Genomic DNA, 17,997 nt, shown 5'->3' on the forward strand with positions numbered 1-17,997 from the left:
AATGTCTAGGTGACTCATTGACTGTACGTAAAAGTTCCCTTCTAATTCTCTGATTCCAGGAGAGATGATGTGTTAAAGCCTCAATAATATTTAGGGACTTATATTTGTTATGTAGTGATTTATTTCTGTCGGCTTATAAGATGTAGCAAGGTTCCTATTTACGTTTCTAGCAATAAAATCATGTTTTTCTAAGTATTTACTTGGTGCAAAATTTGTGGAAAGATGTGATGCTGCAAGGGGACTTTAGCCAGAAATGCAACAAATTCAATACAATACAATAAGCATTGATTAAGCATCTACTGGGTGCTTCACAAACAGCAAATTATGCTACTTATTCTAAGTGTTTTCAGAACAGCCACCATAAAGTTGAGAAACCTAAAGAAAATCACAAATCTATTATGATAATTAATATTCAGAGAAAATCCAATTATTTTAAGGTTATATGAATGTTGGGGGTGGGTGGGAAATACACAAAAATATGCTCAGGAAATCCTGCTTTCTTTCCATCCTAGACAAATTAGTGCCCTAGGGCTTTAGACTTTGAAATAGAAACTTAACCTTGAGATGATAAGTAGAGGAAAAATAACATTCATGGAAGTTTTAGCATTGATTAACTTTGTTTTCTTATTATCTTGATTGAATTAAAAAGCAAAGAGACAAAACACTTAATGCTAAGTACAATTGGTCACTGAGGGAAAACAGTGAAAACTGAAGAGATGGTATATAGAGATTATTCACTAGAAATCTTTGTTTCAAGAGAATGGGGAAAATTAATCAGAAACAAGCATCTCTCAAGAGAGAATGAAAAAGTATTAAAAGGATGCAGGATTGTAATCAAACAAGGGATTGAAACTTGAGCATCCTGAGCCTCCTGGAAAATCTTTTCTTTATCTGTCCAGAGTTTCATGGAAGTATTCAAAACAATCACAAAATCTGCCCCGAAAACTTACATTCAGAGGAGGAGACAGCCTGAAAGTTAATAATTGAAATCAACAGTATCATTCTCTTTTATGTTGGAAGATGGCACTGCTAGGAAATCCTATGTTCATAAATAACCAATGATGGCTTACAGGGCTCTGCTAAATTACAAAGAGCAGGGGCAAGAAAAAAGAAATGTGCTGGACAGAATTTACTATGGATAGCCAACTTTTGATAGCATATTTTACCAATCATCTTTTCAGAATTAAAAAGTTATTTAGTGTGAAAGTTGTTAAAGCCTGCCTTAGATGATAAATGATGGAAGAGAAATGTGAATTTTGAGGGTATTTAAATATTTTACTATAAATTATACTGATGAAGAGAAAGCTTTTGACAAAAAAACCTTCCAAATTAATTTACTTTAAAAATCTTGAAGAGCCTAGGCACAGAAGGGCCCTTTTATTATAATCAGAAGTAAATATTTTAAAATATGCACAAACTTTTTTTACAGAGGAGAAATGGGGATTCCTACCTACCAACAAGGGACATATTCCTCTACTCAGTATATATGTGTATATACTCCTGAAGTCAGGAGTTAAGATTTGAACTCAGGTACTCCTGACTTCAGGCTCTGTCCACTGTACTGCCTAACTGCCCCAAACTCATTACAGTTTTACATAGTAATAGCTATGCTAGCTTTAGCAAAAGTGATGCAAACAGGATTAAAAGTGGAAAACTGGCAAAGTGAACATAAAATTATATTACTTGCAGAAAACTCAAAAAGAAACATAAAAATATTAAAAGATATTAACAACTTCAGCAATGTAACAGGACATATAGAAGTACATATTTATTCTCCTATGTGTACATATATAAGTATAAAATCATCAATATTTCTGTACAATATTAGCAAAAAAACAGGAAAAATGCTGATAAAAGATACTTCCATTCAAGAGATAATCTTATACAGAATATCAATTATTCTCACAATACACAACTCACAGTTATACAAACACAATTATAAAACAATCTTTAGATAAATAAAAGGAAACAAATTGGAGAAATATCTATTGTTAATGGTTGGAATGTGTTGATATACAAATGGCAATACTTTAATTTATTGACTGTGGGTTATGCCATTCAAACTACTGGGAGAACACTTTCCAGAATTTGACAAAAGAATAGCAATATTGATCTGGAAGAACAGTTTTAAAACTAAAGGAAAATAAAGTGGACAAATGTGTATAAAGGAAGCAGAGAATTATCAGATCTCAAACTATTATAAAGCAGTAGTCATCAAAATAATTTGGTGTGAGAAAATAACAACTACCATAGCAACCAGTCAGCAAATCGGCTTCAGTAAGGAAGAAACCAAAAGCTCAGGGTCATCTGAACCCAAGAATGAAAATTCCTAGATGAAAGTCACCTTTAGAGCAGGCATTGCTGGGAAAACCAAATAGCAGTTTGTCAGAAAATTAGATCAAGCCAATGTCTTTATGGTGTTCCATAATAAATTCAAAATAGATACATAAACTAAATATAAGAGATAATTCCATAAAATAAACTGGAAGTGAATGAAATTGAGTTTCTTTTATGACTATGAGTAAAGAGGAAATTCTTAACCAAACAGTGGCTAGGGGAGATCAGAGAAGATAAAAGGGAGAACTCTGACAACATAAATTGTTCAAAAATCTTTTTTCATGAACAAAATCAATGACTATGAAAATCAAAGAAAAATGTAGACTAGGACAAGATCTGAATCAAATACACTGATGAAAGTCTGTTGTCCACAATGGACAATGAAGTAAGCCAAGAACATAATGCCAAGAAGATTATGCCTATGAGATTAGTGATTCATGGAAATGAATGGTTTTCAAAAGAAAAATTGAAAATTACAAATGGCTATAAGAAAACATTCCAAATCCCTAATACTATAGAAATGAAAATTAAGACCACTCTGATGTTGTAACTTTAACCAAATAAATTGGTAAAGATAAAGAGGCTGATGATCCTTATTGGGTAAGTTGCAAGAAAATAAGCAAATTGGCATATTTTTAATATATCTGTCTGTATATCAATTTAGAATTATGCTAAAAAAATGGGACTTGCTTATCCATATCTTTGGAACCACCACTGGACATACACCAGAGGGAATAAATGAGAGAAATGAAGGTTTACTTTTTTCACAAACATGCACAGTAACATTCTTGGTGGTAAAGGAAAGGGACTCCATGAGATCATTGTTGTTTGTCCTTAGTTCTTGAAGAGGACTATGACATCAGGGAGGTGATGTCATGACATGCATTTAGAAGGGCAATAATGTGCAAAAATATGGAAAGAAAGGAGAAGACTTCCTGTGCTTGGCTTCCTTCATTGTCCATTGTGGGCAACAGACATTCATCAGTGTATTTGATTCAGATCTTGTCCTAGTCTACATTTTTCTTTGATTTTCATAGTCATTGATTTTGTTCATGAAAAAAAGATTTTTGAACAATTTATGTTGTCAGAGTTCTCCCTTTTATCTTTTCTGACCTCCCCTAGCCACTGTTCGGCTATATAGTCGAGTCAATAAGCTTTTATTAAGTGGCTACTATATGTCAGCTGTGGGGATACAAGAAAATGTACAAAAAAGTCCCTGTTCACCCAATATTATTAGGGAGACCACGTGCAAATAACTATGCATTATTGAGAGCAGAATTTAACAAAGGGCAGACTCAGGCTGTTCATTTATTAGTAGGGTTATATAGTTTAGTAACAAGAGGTCTCATGGCCCAATCGTGCCAAAAGCAAGGACCCACTGCACCTTTTAAAGGTAGTTATGCCTTCCTTCTGATTAGTCTGACAATTTATCATTGGCTCTCCCCTGGCAAATGGAAGGCAACCTTGATTGGTGGGTGGGATGGCCTTCAGGTGTGGCTGATTGCCTCATTTAAGGAAGGCTAGCAGCTTTATGAGGACCAGCTGCTTCTAGCCATTTTGCCTAGAATATATAAGCCCTTGGAACCAGTTCTTTGTGATTTTGGCTTCTTTGTTGGAGGCCACCCCAAAATTTAATTACAAAAAAAAAGGACACAGTAAGAGTTTTCCCCTGGAGAGAGCCTAATTCGGCCTGGCTCCTGTGCTTGAAGAGGCCCAGCCCCAGCAGGTAAGAAGATACCTTGAGAGCTGGGAGTAATCCTTTTATTCAATCCCATTATTTAAAAACTGCCTGTCTTTCAGAAGTGGGGGGCTCTATCAAAAAGTAAAATATAGATCCCATAGAAATATTAGTTATTAGATAGGGTAGTATACCATTAAGGGTGAGTTATAGATTATCTTAGAAAGCATGAAGATGAACAAAAACTGGGGGAAAGTTTTTTGTTGTTGTTGTTGTTTTTCTTTTTGTTTTTTGTAGAAGGTGAGATGTTACCTAAGAATTGAAGGGAATCAGGAAAGCCAAGAGGTAGTGGGAGGAAGAATAAGGTTCCAGGTATTGAGGGCAAACAGCAAAAAATGCCCAAAGGTAAGGAGTTGGGGTCTGAGTAGGAGCAATCCAAAGGCATTATGATTCGGTGCATAATAACATATAACACATAGAATTTAGTGTTTGATGAGTTAGAAAGAGGTTTAAAAGGAAAGTAGAGGAGTTACATTTTATCCTAGAGGCAATAAAAAGATCCTGGGCTTGATAATAGGGAAGTCACGTAGAACAGAAAAATGAATAGGAGAGAACCTTGGAGAACATCCGCAGTTAGAAGGTATGCTTTGGATGATGGCCACATAGCTAGGGAGAGAACCAGGACAAAGCAGTCACTCAATCCAAATATTTGTTTTTTCCATTTCTCCATGTCTGTTTTTAAGGAGCTGTTTTCTTCAGTCAATTTTTGTGCTTCCTTTTCCAAGCTGTTGGTTTCCCCCCAGAAAACTTCCATAATTCTCCTGCAGAGCTCTCATTTTGTTTCCCCATTTTTCTTCTCCTGTTAAGATAATTTTTAAACTCTTTCAAGAGAGACTTTTGAGTTTAAGGCATTTTGCCTTTGCTGCTTTGTCTGGGTTTGGGTTCTGATCTTCCCTGTCTCCATCATAGCTTTCTATAGTCAAAGCTTTTTGCTTTTTTGCTCATTTATTTCAAAATTGAGTTCTGCTCCTAGGATACAAGGGAAATTATGGCAAGGTTCTTTTGCAGTGGTACTGGAGCCTCTCACTGACTGGGCCAACCTTTCCTACTATACTGGGTGGGCCTGATCAAGTCATGACTGTTTTTCTGGGGTTCAGGGGAATCACAAGCAGTTGCCTTGGAGGTCTCACAGCTGATCTACTGGCCTTCTGAACTAAGACATAGTAGCCAACACTTCTGTACTTTTGCTCCTGCTAAATTCTCCTTGCCTGGCACCCTGTTCACACTGGGCTCAGTCCCCTCCCCCACTGCCAATTGATACGGACCTTTTCTGAAGTTTTTCCAAAATTATTATTAAGCTAGAATAATAATAATTATTATTATGCTGGAAAATTATAATGCCCTAAATGTTTGTGAATTTACTCTGAGCATTTTACAGATGATGAACTGAGGCAAACAGGGAAAAGTAACATGTTCAGGATTACATAGCTAGTAAGTGTCTGAGACCAGATTTGAACTCAGGAAAACAAGCCCTCCTGATTCCCTGTCCAGCACTCTACTATATCATCTAACTGCCCCCTAATAAATAATTGAATGATAAAAATAAATAGTTGAAGATAATTATATTAGAGAAAATCAAATAGGATTTCCCTGAGGAGACTTTTTGCCTCCCAGAATTAACTCCCTACTATGCAGGGGCCAGTCCTTTTTCAAATTCTCTCACCTATTCTTTCTTTAGTTCTCTCCTGACTTCTGGTGAACTTTCCTCCAGGTTCCCTCTCCTTCCATATTTCCCAGAATCCTCCCTGAGACATCTTGCTCTGTCAGATGCTTAGCTCCATAATTCTGTCTTTTCTTACTTGCATTAAAATCCCTCTTCCATCAATGGTCTCCATTAATAAGCCCCCAACTAGGAAAGCAAGCTGATCTGAGCATCCATAACTGAGAAATACTTAATGTATTTCCCATCCACCATATTTTCATGTTTGAAGTGGATCTTCTGATAGGATGAGTGAATTCTCAGGGACGGAAGGTACTGCAAGCTTCCAGGAAGGTAGGCAGGGAAGTAATGGTCAGACCCTCAAATTTGTGGCCCATTTGAAAGCCTATATGGTTAGGACTTGCAGGCTCTCCAAGTTGCTTTCACGTGCTACCCTGCCTGTGAGAAGCATTCTCCAGGGCTCACCGATGAAGAGAGGTTAGTGTGCCATAAAGATAAAGTGCTGGGTTTGGGATCACAAAGACTTATGTCCAAATCCTGAATTCTATCTTAGCTGCATTATCCTAAGGAAGTCACTGAACATCTCAGCTTCAAGTAACTCTGTAAGACCCTGAATAATAGTTGAATTGATACCCAGAATTCCATAGGGCAAAATAATGATGAATCAATCACAGATTTTTCATGTAATAACATCCAAAGATGGTTATGTATTTTCCCAGATGGAGTTCAGATCAAGACTTAAACTTAGTTCTAATGACTAGATAAGGACATAGAGATGCTGGGATTCTGAGGGGACATGGCAGGCCCATTTATAACCAAAGAAATAAGCTGGGACCAGGGCATATTATCCACTGCAAATAAAAATTCTGAAGCTTTGGTGTATGTCTGTCAAAACTGGACAAGAGAATATCTGCTCCCTGAGCTTCCCTGAATGATGGCTCCTCATGATCTCTTGACTCAATGGATTTTGCATCTTCTGATTGGAGTTCTTGTCAGCTATCGATCTCAACAAAATACATCTTTATTAAGTGATTTCTATACCCCCAACTCTTGAATCTGGACACTCATATCTAACTCTCCCCAACTTTTTCCACTATTTTCCACTATTCCCACTCAAAGTATGTTTGTTTAGTTATTAGTCCTAGCTGTAATCTTTTTCATAGGCTACAAGCAACCACCTTATCTGTAGCAGTCACCAGCTTTCTGGGCATTATAGCTTCTCAGTAAGGATTTATTTTATCCTGATATCTTTTTTTCAATTTTCATCAAAGAAAAAGGTTCAGTGTCAGGACACTTTCTACAGCTTTTTGCTTGTGTCCAAAATGAGATTTGTAGTCTCTGTGTAAGTTGACACTTGATTTACCTTTGAAAGAAAGGGTTCATCTCCAGTCACTCTCCCATTCTCTATGGAAAAAAAGCCATTCTTTATACAGAAACACTTCTGCATTTAACCAGAGTATAATAAACCCAGTTGGGAAGGATATAATAATGATCAAACATCTTCATTTCTAGAAAAGTATCCCACTCTCCTTGCTGGCTGAGGAGGGAGAATGTTCCAGGTGTAGGGGACAGACAGAGAAAATTCCCTGAGTTGAGAGATGGTGTGTCTTGTTCATGGGACGGCCAGAAGGCCCAAGTTATTCTGTGAGAGTGAACCTAGTGAGGAGTAGGTCTATGAAGATGGGAAAGATCCTTTGTCTTCAGGGAATTTTCCATTAGGAATATGTGCCAAGGCCCAGGCTCTAGAATCTCAATTCTGTTGGTGGCTAATTCAGCTCCTGCCAGACTTTGTCCTTGGCCTGAGACTTGGATGAAGGCAGAGGTGACATGTTCATCCAGTCTACAGATGACAAACTCAAAAGGATCTTAATAGGGTCTCAGATCATTGAGCTGAATCTAATCAGATGAAAGTCAATACAAATAAATATAAATCTTGGATGCAAAAAAATAAATTATAAAAGTATAAAATGGAGGTAACTCACTCACCCAAGCCCTTGTCAAATTTTGTCCTTCCTACCTTCACAATATATAATATATATCCCCTTCCCTCCCTTCACATAGTTGCCACCTTATTTTAGGACTTTATTGTTTCATATGTGGATAATTTGAATAGCCTTGCAAGAAGGCTTTCCAGGCTCCTCCTGCCCTAACAACAGATGGCCCCTTCTCCTCAGATTACCTTCTATCTACCTGGTAGCTAGCATATCACCTAGTGATTTACATGTTTACATTTACAAGAAACTTGTAGTCTCTTCTATTCAAATGTAAGCCTTTTGAGTGCTGGAACCATATATTTAATTTTCTTTTTAACCCCAATATTTAGTAGAGTGCTTGATTTAGAGTAGTACTTCGCAAAGGTTTGTGGACTGACTGACTGACTAGTCAATCTGGCTAGGTCCCAGGCCAACTTCTCCCCCACCCCATTGACTTTTGGGCCATGATTGGTACAGAGTTAATGTAAATATCAATTGTTTCTGTTTTGGCCAGATACCCACTCACAGATTGATATTTTTTGACTAAGTAGAAGCGACCATTCTCTACATCATTTCTTTTTTTTTTTTTAATTTTATTTATAAAAATTTTTGACAGTATATATGCATAAGTAAATTTTTTATAACATTATCCCTTGTATTCATTTTTCCAAATCATCCCCTCCCTCCCTCTACTCCCTCCCCTTGATGACAGGCAATCCCATACATTTCACATTCTCTACCTCGTTTCTTGCATAGCCTTAGTAACTGAATGGGTGGTTACCTCAATCAAACTGAGACCTGTTACAGATTTTAGGCCAAGGTCTCCTCCTGCATCCAGAGCCACATCCATTCTCCTGATTTATAGCTGGTCATTGGACTCAGATGCCTCCGGAGGGAAGAGTGAGGCAGATGAGTTTGCCCATCCCTTCCTCACTTCAATCCAATTCACTTGAAAGTCATGATGTCACCTTCCTGACATCATGGTCCTCTTCCAGAACATCAATGGCTGACTCTACTTCTGAAGAGAAAACATTTCATATTCATTTACCATCTGGTTCCAGCAATTCTTTCTGTCTTCATGTGGCCTTTGTCCCAGTCAGACAGGTTACTCCCTACAAGAATATTCCATTGTTCTCCATATTTTCATATTGATCATTGCCCCTGCCTGGAATGTGTTCCCTCCTCAATTTCACATCTTGGAATTCCTAACTTCTTTCATGATTTAACTCAAAAATCCCTCCTTCAGAATATTTCCCTGATCACCTAGTTCTTAACAGTATTTCCCCAAAAAGCTATCTTTCAGTCATGAACCTGTACACATTTTTGCTTTCCCCACCATCACCAGGGGCTGTAAGTCACTCAAGGATAGGAACCAGGTTTATTTTTGTCTTTTTGGATGCAGTCCCTTGCACAAAGCTGGAATGTAAGTTGAACAGGATTCTATGAAAGGGTGAGACTAGGAATGGTTTCTAGCCCTCAGCAGGAAACCATCATATCATGAAGTTGTTGCTGGGTTTTTCCACAAAACTAATGAAACTCAGAAATACCTCCTGTCACCGGATATCTCCCTCTGAGCATCGAGACTTCAAGATATCTTCAACCTGGGCTTATCAAGAACAGGGCAAAGTTGAAATGAGGCTGAACCCATAACACAAGTATTTTTTTCAAATACATATGATAACAACAGAACAGGGGATTGAACTCTCTCCCTGGTGTTGCAGAAAGCATCATGGGACACTTTGATAGACAGGTGCACCCTATCTCACAGATACCCAATGCCATTCCTGGAGCCCCTGGCATAAAGGGGAAGAAATAAAATTAACATGATCAATTTAGACAAGATGAACATATAACCTCTTTTTGGACTTTATCTCAGATATTTCCAAGTTTCTTTGTCTATTTAAAAAATAATCGCTCTAAGGAGCTCCCAATGTTAATCCTTCCTCCACTGATAAATTCTGCACTTTCTCAGTCACTTTGAACCCAAGAGGGTTCTTTGGGGCCCTGAGGACTGATCTGCTTAGGATTACTCAGAATGCATTTGAAACATCCAGGGTTTCCTGCTCCTAAATCCAGGCTGCTCTCCAATAAGACACAATGCATTTCTCATTATAGTCAGTGAGATTAAGAACAGATACATAACAAAGTTACCAAGATACAAACCCTATTAGGCAGAAGATAAGAAAGGAACTTTCTCTTTACCACCCCAAAATCAAGATCTCTCTCAATAGTCCCTTGCTACCTTCACTTGTCAATTGAATGTCACTTCAACGTACAGCCTTGGCTACAGGAGAATTCTCAGGTGGGTTTCCCATTAGTCGTATGAATATTCATTTATACAGCAGACACTGCCCCCCTTCCTCCTCCCCAGGTGTCTTGCAGTGCTTGACTGATCAGGGAAAAGGTCTGTTGCCTTCCTTTCATTCATATTTTGGGTGTTTTAGAAACTGGCTTAAAAGAGCATTTGTTTCTTAACCAGCCAAGAAGCAGTATGTAAAAATTTGTACATGGAGAAAGTCGATAATTGGGAGGGGAAGAAAGAGAAGGGCAGAACTGTAGGGAGGCTCACAGCTCAAAGGACGTGAGAAAGACAATAAGAGCAGGGGCACAGCTGACGTGCACATTGGTCCAAGCATCCAGGAACAGCAGATGCTCAGCCTCGGCAACTGGCCTGGAATGGGATGGTCATGAGAGGAGAACTGAAGCAGACCTAGATGCCAGGCTGAGGAGAGGATGGCACAGCAAACTGGGCCAGGCACGGCAAGGCTTGGTTTAGGATGGACTGAGCATTGTTTAATATTTCTAGAGATAAAGGAAAATAGCCTACATGAGTGCTACATCATTGTATTTTTAGAGTGGGGTGCCAATTGGAGACAATTTAACAATTTGGCTAGCATTTTATCCCACAGGCCCACTGTGGAGAAAGCTAGCTGAAGGGTTTATTTGTGCTATCATGTAACAGTGAGGCAGTGTAGATCACCTTTGGGAGAAGCCAGAGTAACCAATGTCACCCATGGTCTTAGTCTGTCTAATGAATGAATGAATAAATGAATAAGGAGAAAAATAAAAATAATAATAAGCTTTGGATTTTGCTATCTAAATTCACAGTCCCATAATTTTAAAGCAAGGAAGAATCCCAGAAGTTACATAGTCCTATTCCCTCATTTTACAGATGATGAAAATGAAATTGAGCAAGGGGGAGGACCTTCCTCAAGGTGACACAAGCAGGAGAGTCAGTCCACTAACTGAAGTCCTCCAGATGCAGCCTTCTGTCTGTCAGCACATGGCCTTTTCCTAGCTAGAATTGTGTATGGGTAAATGTTTGAGCCTTGGATGCACTCGTTTAACTCCATGGTGGTGTGCCTACATAAGAGTAAAAGAGCTGGATTTGAGGATTTCAGGCTCTATCTCTCCTCCTTTGTGGCTGTACAAAGAGTTGTACCTTTTTTTACCTTTTATCTGCCTTTTTCTGTAAAATGGGAGAGTTCAACTAGACTCCTTCAAAGCTAATTTCTACCTCTGTGTCAGGTTCTATGAAATAATAATAGCATTTCTATAGTATCTTAAGGTTAGTAAAATACTTCACATAGGAATGTGTGTTTATCTAAAACAATTTCAAAAGTACTGTGAGATGGGTGCTGTTTAAGACTGAAAGGGTATCCAGGGCCACACAGCTAGTACAATAAGTTTCTGAGGCAGAATTCAAATTTGGGTCTTCCTAATTCCTACCTCATGGCCATGTTTATAACGTGGAATCAACAGGATCCAGCCTCTCCATCATGTGTATGTGTGTGGGGAGGGTGTTCTAGTATCAGGCCATCAGGGATCTGTAAGATAGAGAGGTTAAAACTCTCTTTCCCAATGTAAATAGTCTAATTTGTGGTCCTTAGCAGATAAGTCTTGGAAAATTGCCAGGACATTGGAAGAGTTCAATCACTTTCCCAGGGTCATACAACTAGTGTCAGAGGTGGTATTTGACCCCCAACTTCCTGGTCTTGTTCTCAATCCATGATGCCACAAGACCTCTCTGGTGCTCATTCTGGTACTAGAGTATGTACAAAAGGAATTAGTGATAATTTTGGCTCAAAGATCTTCTCATTTTTCCCCAACACACCAAGGAAGCCTTCATCTTACACTGAACTAATGAAGTGTTGTCATGGGAGGTGGTTGTGTCTATGGAAATGAAGAGGCAACTTTAATCACATGGCTTTAGTTTTGAGAATCAATATTTTTGAAAGGGTGAAATTCATGAGGGTGGCTAAAATATGGGTGGGCCATTATCACCACTATCCATCTCAGAGACAAGGAATCAATTGACAAGTTGGCCATTGGTGAATTATGTTAGGACTGAATTCTGTTGAGAGTGGATGGCCAGCTGAGGCCATTTCTGAGGGTTGTTAGCTGGACTCAGGCCCCCACTTGGTCTCCTGAGGCTCAAACTCTCTGGCAAAAACCCAAACTGAGGACTGAGAAGTGGTCTCTCCATCTGAGCCTGACTGAATTGAAAAAGAAAGTATTGTCCCATGTTTAACATTGAGGGTATTTCACATTAATCCTGTCTCTTCATCCAGATCCTCAGAATGAAAATGAGAAGCTTTTCTGCTTTAATGAATGCACACATACAATATCCATGTTTACTTTGCAAGGCTGTGGGCTCAAGTTGCCTGTGCCAAAAGAAAAGTAGAAAACCAATTTCCATTCATAATCACTCTGATTTCTAGCTCAATTAAGTCCCTGCCCATGGTCTGTTGCCTTCCTGGTTAGCATAAGTTCCAGGCTGTGGAACCTCAAGCCTTCAATTTACAGGTGAGGAAAATAGAGCCCAGAAAAGGAGTCATGGGTAGCCAGACCCAGCTGTTTATTTCCAATCATTAGTTGTCCACATAGACCATTATGGACATCTCTGCTCTTACTTGGCTAGTCTGAGGCTACACAGCCAGGAAATAGTAGAACTGATAGGGGGCCTCAGGATCTCTGCCCCAGTTATCCTTTTGTTTTTTGTTGTTTGTTTTTTTGTTTCCTCCTATTTTTTGTTTTTATTTCTTTTATCATTTCTAATTTTATTTATTTAATATTTCCCCCATTACATTCAAATGATCTTTTTTTTCATTTATTTATAAAATTTTTGAGTTCTAGGTTCTCTTTCCTGTCCCCCCCCCAATTAAGAAACCACATGTGAAGTTAATGCACAACATTTCTATAAAAGTCAAGTTGTGAAAGAAAACATAGATTTCCCAATATAATGAAAATACAAACTCTTGAGAAAAATTGAGTTTAAAATAGAGAGAAAGAGAAGAGCAATAGAGAATACTTTGATCTACATTCAGACTCAATCAGTTCCTTCTCTGGGTATAGATAGGATTTTTCAAGTCCTTCAAAATAATTGGGGATGATTGTATTACTGAGAATAATAATGTCATTTACTGCTGGTCATCCCAGAACATTGCCATTACCTTGTATATAGTACAATTCACTTTGTTCATGGAGGACTTTCCAGATTGTATTTCCTAATAGCCTCCTGCTCATCTTTTCCCAGAGAACAATAATATTTCACTAGAGAAACTTGCTAGGTATTTTTTACAATTACAATTACTATTGCTATTGTATTTCCCCCATTTATTCTCTCTCCTTTCACCCTATCCCTCATCAAAAGTGTTGTACTACTGAGTACTCCATCCCCCAATATGCCTTCTTTTATCTCCCATCCCTCCCTCCCCATATCCCATTCTCCTCCTGCGTAAGATAGATTTCTATATCTCTATTGAGTATGTATGTTATTTCCTATTTGAGACAATTCTGATGAGGGTAAGTTTCACCCCCTACCGCTCTCCTCCCCCTGTTCTCCTCCACTGTAAAAGCTTTTTCTTGCCTCTTTTTAATGGCAGATAATTTGCACCATTCTACCTCTCCCTTTCCCTTTCTCCCAGTACATTCCTCTCTCAACTTTTCATTTAATCATTTTTTTAAAAGATATTATCCCTTCATATTCAACTCAAATTCATGTTCTCTGTCTATATATACTCCTAACTTCCATAATAATGAGAAAGTTCTAAGGAGTTACAAGTATCATCCTCCCATGAAGGAATGTAAACAGATAAACCTTAACAAGTTCTTATGAGAGTACTTTCCTGATTACCTCCTTGTGCTCTCCAAAGTCTTGTATTTGAAAATCAAATTTTCCATTCAGTTCTGGTCTTTTCATCAGGAATGCTTGGAAATCCTCTATTTCATTGAATGACCACCTTTTTTTCTGAAGGATTATACTGAGTGTTTCTGGGTAGATGATTTTTGGTTACAGTCCTAGCACCATTGCTCTCTAAAAATATATTCCAAGCTCTCCGGTCCTTTAACGTAGAAGCTCTAAATCATGTGTTATTCTGACTGTAGCTCCACTATACTTCAATTATTTCTTTCTGGATGCTTACAATATTTTCTCCTTGACCTGGGAATTCCTGAATCTGGATATGATGTGTCTGGGAGTTCTTATTTTGGGATCTCTTTCAGGAGGTGATTAGTGAATTTTTTCAATTTCTATTTTACCTTCTGGTTCTAGAATAACAGGACAGTTTTCCTTGATGTCTTGAAAGATGATGTCCAGGCTCTTTTCTTTAAGCATGACTTTCAGGTAGACTAATAATTTTTAAATGATCTCTCCTGGATTTATTTTCTAGATCAGTTGTTTTTCCCAATAAGATATTTCACATTTTTCTATATTTTGTTCATTTTTTGTTTTCTTTTATTGTATCTTGATTTCTCACAAAATCATTAGCTTCCATTTGCTCAATTTCCATTTTAAGGAATTATTTTCCTCAGTGAGTTTTTGGCCCAAGTGGCCCAATTGACCAATTTTCTTTTTTAAGGTATCTTTTCCTCATTAGTTTTTTGTATTTCCTTTTGAACCTTTCTCAATTCTTTCCCTGATTTTTCCTCTATCTCTCTTGATTTTCAGAGTGCCTTCTGAGCTCTTGTGTGGCCTAAGCTCAATTCTTATTTTTCTTGGAGGCTTTGGATGTTAGGAGCTTCGACTTTATCATCTTCTGGGTATGTGCTTTTATCCTTGTCACCATAATAACTTTCAATGGTCAGAAACTTTTTTTGTTTTGTTTTCTGCTCATTTTCCTAGCCTATTCCTTGACTTTTAACTTTTTGTTAAAGTGGGGCTCTCTTTCCAGTTTATGGGTACATTGTCCCAAGTTTCTGGGGCGGAGGAGGAGGGTTGCAACTATTTTCAGAAATTCTTCTAGGAATCTGATCATAAACACTCTCTGCCCTGGAGCTATTGGATATGTCCCTGCTCCATTGGAGCTGTAAGATCTAGTGTGCTGGCTAGGGCTGGAGCTCTGCTGATTGATGGCCAGAGTTGCACTGGGACTGCACACCAGACTCCTATCCTGTAGTCACAGACCTTCTGCACTGATGTATATATTGTCTCTCCCTTAGCCTGTGAATCTTTTGAGAGCAAGAACAGTTTTTGACCATCTCTTGTATTTTGAGTGATTTTTAACATTCCCTGTAACTTAGAAATGCTTACTAAATGCCACTTGATGAACATCTGTCTCAAAACTTCACTAGGAGAAAATGGTAATACAAAGATAAGTCGACCAACTTTCTCGTATAACATAGAAGTTATTTGGGGGGGTTTCCTGTTGTCTCACAATTGAAGACAGGACATACCCTTCATACATTCACAAAGGTATGCTGCCTCATTTTGGACATAGGGTTGGAAGGCCATGGACTCCTGCCTTGGAATAATGATATTTTCATTTTTTCCATCTTCAATTGGGCATATAAAATTGATACTCTGCCTGACACTGAAAAAAATGAAGCTTTCATCAAAAACTGTGTTAAATTTAATAATAGATTTAGGTCACAAGTAATCTTCAAAGCCAGTAATATGTTGTGTATCAGCTGGGATGCAAATCTGGCCAAAGCTGCATGGGCAAAAAGATACAAGTTTGAATATAACTTCAATCTGGATAATCTCAAAAACTTGCACCCTACCTTTTCTTCACTGAGAGGGAATCCCTGGGTTGACCCAGTTGCAAAATTTTTTGAAAATTTTGTCATCAACATGTGGATGGTACATTTACAAATGGTAAAAAACTAGAACTTTCAAACTCTGAAATGTACTAATATGTATGGTCATCATACTTGGATTGTTTGGGCAACTACTTACAACGTTAGCTATATACAGTTCAATTTTGTTCCAAAGTTTGGGAGTCTGTCATTAGCAATGGAGCACTTTTTTGTACGGAACTATGGGTCATCAGGAAATCATCATTTATGTGATCCTCTCAGGAGGGAGAACCCAGTAGTGCCTGCAAAGAATATTGTGTGGATCAGCTATGTGCAAATCCAAAAGTGAGATGGAGTTGCAGATCAGCCTGTTCTCAAGATGCTGAGCAGACAGTCACGCACAACTGAAAAGTTTCTCTTGTCATCTTGGTACCAATTTTTCTTATGCTATTTATCATACTTGCCATTGTGATAAAGCATTATTATACAAGGTAAATCACTTCTGAATAACTTTAATCAAAAAAGATTATGGAATAATATCTATCATCCTTAAAAATGTCTAAACAATAAAAAATTTATAATCCAGAAAGGGAAATCCACTCATCAGATTGCCCAAGTTGACAAAAAAGAAAAATGACAACTATTGTAGAGACTTCTGGAAAACAAGCAATTGATGTAGTGTTGATGGTACAGTGACTTGGTTATGACATGTGAAAAGCAATTTGGAGGCAAGACCAGCTAGTGATCAAATGGGACAAACCCTTTGACCTAGATGAGCTGTTGGTTGGCTTTATACCCATGAGATCAATGAAAAAAAGAGGAGACCTTTGTATAAAAATATTTATAGAAGTTCTTTTTGTAGTGGCAAAGATCTAAAAATGTAGGAGGTATTTACCAGTGAGAGAATGGTGGAATAAATTATGGTGTGTAATTGGGTTTATGCTGCTAAATGTTTGACAACTGCATCTTCAGGGAAAAAAAAAAAGGTGCACATGACATACTCTTAAGTTTAGCCTATTAACATTTTCTTTATCACTTTACATTTAAACAATTAAAAAAATATAAGGCCCTGATTTAAAAAAAATACAAAAATGAGTCTATTCCTTCAAATACATATGTTGGACAACAATGATTTAAGTATATTTCAATTTTAAGCATGTCAACATCCTTTTTTATCCTATGGTGTTCAGAATTTTTTTTTAAATGTATGAAACATGAAACTTGCGTACCTGCAAGCAGAATAAGCAACAAATACACATTTTGGTTGATTTTATTATTAATAAAAATCCTTCCATTGGATTTATATCTCCATGTAACCATATCAACTATTCAATAAACAATCCACAGGACAGAGGAAAGATGAAATTCATTAGACAAATGTTAATCTGATAAGAATGAGCTCCTGATGGTGGTGAATGTTGTAAATTATAGAGTGCCCCCCCACCCCCTCCTCTATTGTCATCTGGCTACATAATAAAGAGCCAGCATCTCTCTGCAGAGACACAGGGGAATGAATTCCCCCTGGATTGAGCTCAGGCCCCTTGGTGGTAATCTTTGCTGCTTAATGCAGCCATCATTCAGGGGAGGATGGCATTCCCTATGGCTTTAAAGTGCCTGCTTATGCGAAAAGCTTGTCTGTACTAAAAGCCAGTAGTTAAGGACACCTGCTAAATTAAGGAAACCAATTACAGCCCCCACATTTATTTGATGGAGATCAAATGCTTTCCTTCCCCCCACCCACCAAGGAAATCTAAAGAAACTGCTGCCACAGAGGGAAGCAGTCAGTTGCCTATAAAAAAAGGGGCAAACTGTTCCTGATGGATTGTCCAGATGTTTATAACTCATCACACCTTCAGAAGTGATGTGTGCTGCCTATAAATATCACTCCACTTCTCTGAGATGAAAGACAGTACTTAATGCCAATTATGGCCCCTTGCTTAATATTGAAAATGTGTTTTATATCCAAACCCAACTGCTTCCACCAAGATCAATCCTAAAGGAAATGCATAATGTAGAAATTAAATCAACACCTGCTTCCTTGGCCTCCTGATTTATAAGGGAGGGCATTGTATGATTGATGGCGAATGGCCAACTTAGAATTTTAAAATTTTATTTACAATATTTTACAATGTTATTTACAATCATTAACAAGGGGGAGGGGCAGCAGAGAAACAGTGAGTGTGGTTCTAGGCTCACCTACTAGAAATAATAAGCACATCCAGTACTCTAGGGATGTTAGAGACATTTGGTTACATTCCCTGGAGAAACTGAGG

General features: G+C 37.9%; 1 long non-coding RNA gene across 1 annotated transcript in view; it reads left to right on the forward strand.

Annotated features, from left to right (window-relative positions):
- The first annotated feature begins 3,927 nt into the window (after positions 1 to 3,927).
- LOC141542812 (uncharacterized) overlaps positions 3,928 to 17,997 on the forward strand; it is a 70,970-nt gene continuing 56,900 nt past the window's right edge. Inside the window, exon 1 of the long non-coding RNA XR_012482252.1 lies at positions 3,928 to 4,063. This is a non-coding gene — a long non-coding RNA (uncharacterized LOC141542812). The remainder of the gene's footprint in view (positions 4,064 to 17,997) is intronic.

Source organism: Sminthopsis crassicaudata, chromosome 5, assembly GCF_048593235.1.
Source record: "Sminthopsis crassicaudata isolate SCR6 chromosome 5, ASM4859323v1, whole genome shotgun sequence".
NCBI lineage: Eukaryota > Metazoa > Chordata > Mammalia > Dasyuromorphia > Dasyuridae > Sminthopsis > Sminthopsis crassicaudata.